A 6,000-nucleotide genomic window follows, 5' to 3' on the forward strand; every position below is an offset into this window, starting at 1 on the left:
ATGGCGACACTTTTCAAGGTCAAAATATGTCGCGTTGTCGCATTGCCGCCCTATCTAAGATATGTAGGAATTCACTAAAACGCGACAATGCGACAATGCGACAACGCGACATTTCATCAAAATGTTGCGCTTTATTAAAATATTGACCATAGTATGCATTTAACAAATTGACTGAAACGCGACACGCGACAATGCGACAAAATGTATGTCGCGTTGTCGCCCTTTTTGTTACCGGTGCGCATGTGTAGAAAGTCAATTAATCTACGCATGCGCAGAAAATGTTATACTCTATTCCAGACTTCACTGGTCTTTCGTAACCTCCAATAGTTTTTAAAATGAAGTAGTGCTCGAAATGGCAATGGGCCTTCTCTTCTTGAACTTAATGCAAATCTTTCTTTATTGTTTTACATATTGCAAATGTATATAGCCAGTCAAGTGTGTTCTAGCAGCAAAACGAATTATTAGCGCAACTATTCATAGTAATCACGGCTCACTGTACCCCTGTCATTCAAGGCGGGGCAATTTGCTGAGCAGAGTTAGTCTCTTAGTCACACCAGATAGCTATTATCATACGTTCGAATACCAGCACCATACACATTAATCACTTTGGAGATTTCGATGAAAGGTTGTGATTACAGGTTGTGAAAAACTAAAATATTGTTAAAATTCAAGCCACATCGGCAAATTCATCAGGTGATGGGTCACTATGTTCCATAATGTGGCTCCTGACAGTTTCGTGGTACAGTCCTGTCCGACGCTGATGAAATGTCGCATTGTCGCGTGTCGCGTTTTAGTCATTAAGCTACAATACATACATACATAAATACATACAACCGCTTGTATTTGCGGTTTTAGTTTTCTAAGGGAACAAATCTCTGGCCTGTTTGACTGATAGTAATTCACGTTTTGACTCTTTCCGTTCTTAGTCATGCGTGCTATTCACATAAGCTCTTTCTTTCCACCCAGCCACTGGAAACAATTCACATATTTGCCAAAACGACACGCGTGTTGCACATGGTTACCATCAACGGGGGCTTATTTTAAAGTCGCATGATATGTAAAACTGTTTCTAATCCACTATGTGAAAAGAATCATTCATGGGCAAAGGAAGTAAAGAATGATATAGATATATCCTCCATGTGTACTGTGCCCTCAAAATGTTTTTCTCTGGGAACCGTTGACGTCACATTTGAAATCACACGCGGAAGGAGGTCGTTTGTCTTCCTTATGAAGGAAAAGGGAAAACAGATAAGAACGTAAAACAGATAAGCCGCAAAACAGATAAGAGCTATACTCAATTGCGGATATTTAGGAATGCCGAAAGAAGTGCAAATGTTAGTCCTGAACAAAATTCTTCCGCAACCGCTTATGAAACCGGTTTTTGTTTGAAACCATAAAAATAACAAAAATGCAATATTTTGTCATACTTATGCAGGTAAGAAGTGGGTAATAAATAACTAAATTGTAAAACGCCCGTGGCGTGCTCAACCAGACTTTCTGCAAAAACCAAAATTGAGTAAGGATAAACTACTAGTAACTAAAATCGGGACTAGTCTGTTACATTCCAGTAAATGGCAATTTGTGTCCCTCGTTTGTTCATTACCCACATCAGTCAAATCACACACCTACCGAATATACACTCGTGGCATACTCGCGACTAGTTATCCATTTTGCATATTTATCACCGATGCATTGGTCAAATTAAATGGTATATAGAGATTATCACGTGAGTGTGTTTTGGGATAGTGAATATCCTGCATTAGGAATAAACATTGTATGCTCTTCAAAAGAAGTAGGGGATCTTCTATTTTTTAAATTTACGATTAAAAATATTGAGGAGATTTATCAGAGTCATTCAATGTTGATATGATATTATTGAATGTTTTGAGAGTGCATCACCATTTGATCTTCCTTAAAACTATAGTTATTTGGAGCGTATTGACTGTCGCTTTTGAAAGATGCTTGGTGTATGGCATGTAATTTGCATGTATACGTTTTCCATTTTAAAGCAAACGACTAGAAAAAAACACTAACAAATGTGTGATGCAAGATGAGTGTCAAAATTAATGTTCTAATTGATTTCTCGACCTTCTTGTTTAAAAAACGTCAAAATCAAGAATGGACCCCATGCACGTGTATGGGGCTACTGCGATGTGCACGTGCATGTCATGCGTTGTGTTTAGGGGTGGTAATAGAGAGAAATGGTGGTGCGTTCATAAGACGTATGTCCTTGAAACGTTTGTGAACGTTTACACTTCCTATCAAAATTGAAAGTTCATTATCCCCTACTTTCTTAAAGAGTATATTTAGCGAGCCTTGGCGAGCCTATGGATAACTATCTTCGCTTTGTAATCTGCTCCATCTATCATTCTCAGGCATGACTTTTCTTAGATCAAAGCACTGACAGTACCGTAGCCACGGCCGTCAATTCGGACACGACCGCTGACCCCTGACGTCATGTTTGTTAACACTCTGAAAACAGTCCATAAAATTTGCATATGACCTCTCTAATTTGCATAGATATCCGTATATGACCCCCACGGTTACCGAAAATATCCACTGGTTTTATCCTGCCGAGAACCCTATCCAGTGTATGATAAAATCTCGAGCTCACAATTTCTATCCTCAGTTATATCAGTAAAAGCAAATCTGTGATAGCCTGACTAGGTATTTAATGCGGCCGACAGACCCAAATCGTGCCCTGGCTGTCGTATGAACATACCATCATTTGCTTACAGAAGAATCTTTACACACTTCTACTTTGTTAAAATGTCTTAAGTTTAATCTTAACTATATTTTACGACCGTGAATGAATGAATGAATGAATGAATGTCTTTATTTCCTCCAGAGATGTATCCGAAGATCACACAAACGCAGATACATTATTTACAATACATCACATACATCTAGCAAAATGAAACAACATTCGTAACAAAATGGAAGCATATTTTAGGTTGTTCGTTAAAAGATAATTTACAATGTACAATTTGTAAGCAGGGCTGTATTTAATAGATGTGCATGAATTATTTCCTTAGATTCCACACGAAATGACTAAATGACAGTATTATGTATTCCTATGTGTCATAGTCAATTATTTCAGTTAAGAGAAATAGTGCCAGTATCACCGTCGTCGAGCAGATCCAATTTCACATATATATCTACATCAAGTTGATGTATCAGACTGGAGAAGAAATTGTCATAGTCAAAGCAATGTCGATTACAGTGGTTACTTTCTTTTGATATATACTCATGGAAAAATTTAAGGGAACGCATTAAATAGCTGTGACTTTTAATCTTCGATGTTCTATGGGGTTAAGGTTAGGACTTTTAGCCGGCCATTGCAACACCCGGACACCTGCTGCCTTCAGTCTGTCCCGACAAACATGAGCGATGTGAGTGCGGGCATTGTCATGCAAGAACTCGAACATTCGACCAGCTGTACGCGCAAAGGGGATCGCAGTCAGGTTCAAGACCTCGTCACGCTATCGTACACCTGTTATCCTGCCATCAACACACACAAGATCTGTTTTGTGGTTAAAGGTAAACCCGTCCCACACCATAACAGAGCCTCCTCCATAACGATCATGCTGTTTGATGGTGCAGGCACTGTGACGTTCCCCAACGCGTCACCAAACTCGAATTCAACCGTCATTATGGTCTAGTGTGTACCTGCTCTCATCACTAAACATGGTGTTTCTCCATTGACGTATGGTTCTTTCTCCATGGTTCCGTGCCCACTGCAGTCTCAAGCGCTTGTGTTGCCCAGTTATGTTGATTCCAACCAATGGACGGCGGCTTTTTAGACCAGCCGATTTAAGACGATTACGCATTGTACGTGAACAAATTCTGACGTTTGTTCTTCGCCTGAATTCCGTATTGATTTTTGAGGAGGATTTGAACCTGTCTCGCAGAGCAATAAGGCGAAGGATCCTTTCACCCCGTGGGGTGGTTTCCTTTTTCCGTCCCCGCCCCCGCCCCCGTCCCCGTCCACGCCTCGTTTTGACGTCACCAGTTGCTCTATAGAGATGCCAAAGTCTGGATATCATGCTTAACAGACTTGTGAAAAGTTGTTGCAACATGTGGTAATGAGCTTCCACCATTAACCATGCCAATTGCCTCCCATTTCTGTGCCAATGTTAAGTACTGTCTCGCCATGTTAACAATGTTTTTAACCGTTGTGTTTGACAGTGCACATACACGTCACGTGTAAATCTAAGTGCATGTAACTATAGGAGCATGTAGTGCACGTGCATGGAAAGCATTATGGTGAGTTTTAGTGAAGTGCTCTTCACGAAAACGATAATACACGGTGCTGAAGTTAGTAGACAGAAATTTTGAATTGCCCTAAGAAACATGCGTTCCTTAAATTTCCATGAGTATATATTTGCACTTGATCCGATTTTGACACAGAGTTGCAGGTTTGTCTTACATGTGGATAGACATGGATGAGATAATAAAGAACGTGCATTTGTAATAGTGTGTGGATTTTGCAGTAACGTGAGAGATCTGGTCTCTGTGTTAGTCTCTCTCTCGCTCTAAATGAACCGCTGTAGATAAATTCCTTGATATAATGATCTAAGTGATATTTCCTAGCAGTGTGTAGGAGATTGCTACACATACTTGTCGGACACCTAGTATTGTTAGAGGAATGGGTAGTGATATAAACACAAAACATATCTTTCGTTAATGAGTTGCAATCATTATTGCAGGGCCTTCCTAGTAGTTGTAATCTGCGTTTGTCTATGTAACCATTCCTTGACCATAGTCCTACGTTTGAAACAGACGAGTCTGTTTGGTGTCTTTTGTAAAAGCCTTGTATGCGTCGAGCAAAGTAGGGCTGAGTGCGTTCAATCATTTCGAGCTCATTACCGTATATGGCTGGTAACAGTTCACACCCGTAATAGCTTGTAGCCAGAATCACTCGTTTCCATATGTTAACACACGTAGCTGGGTGGAGGTGATAACTGATCAGGCCAAGCGATCGTAATGAACTTACACGTTGCCCTGCTTTTAAACAACGCCTAACTCTTTCGCTGTACGATAAATTACTGTTTATTATTATATCGCCATACTTGACAGAGACAGAGTTATCAATGGTGACCTCACCAAATTTGTATTTTAATTTATTATAGGCCTGGCATGATTTACAGAAAACAAGAGACTTACTTCTTTAGGTGTTGTAGGTGAGTCTCCATTTATGAGCATATAGGTGAACTGAATTAAGAGGTGTCTGTAGACCGCTAGGGTTTGAGGACAGGAGTGTTGTGTCATCGGCTAATAACACACAAGGTATGTGTATTCCATGAAAGGAGAGACCGTTGTTTGTTTTCTTTAATTCACAAATAAGGTCATTAATGAAGATAAAAAAAAACAAGCTGACATAACTCTACCTTGCCCAAGACCCCGTTTAAGAACTCGTTAAATCTTTCCCCGTTGTATGATAAACAAGCATAACATTACTGTCTGTATAGCTGTGCAGTAGAATATTCCATAATTTGCCTTTGATCCTGAGGTCATATAATTTGAAAAAGAGGCCCGCATGCCAAATACGGTCGAAAGCTTTTTCACTATCCAAAATTGCAGCAAATACTTGTGATTCTCTTTCCAAATAGAAGTTAACACATCATTCTAAAACTGTGAATACAGACATGACTGCACCATGCTCTTTTTTAAACCAAATTGTAGAGCACCAGGAAAGGATTGGAGGTTATCGTGTGCATATGTTTCTATTCTACTTAAAATGAGTTTCTCTAAGAGTTTAGACAGGCATGTGAATGTTATGCTTCTGTAGTTACGTCGATCATGCTCGCCGTTCTCGCCTTTACAAACAAATATCATCATACCTTGTATGAACGTTCGTTTATGGTACTGACACGTTAGTATGTGGTTGAATAGGTGTTTGAGTGTGACTACAAGTGTCTCTCCTCCAAATATTAAGTGCTCGTTTGTGATACCGTTAGGTCTTCAAGACTTGTTTCTTTTGAGATTGTGTATATGATC

The sequence above is a fragment of the Haliotis asinina genome, chromosome 15 (assembly GCF_037392515.1).
Source record: "Haliotis asinina isolate JCU_RB_2024 chromosome 15, JCU_Hal_asi_v2, whole genome shotgun sequence".
Classification (NCBI taxonomy): Eukaryota; Metazoa; Mollusca; class Gastropoda; order Lepetellida; family Haliotidae; genus Haliotis; species Haliotis asinina.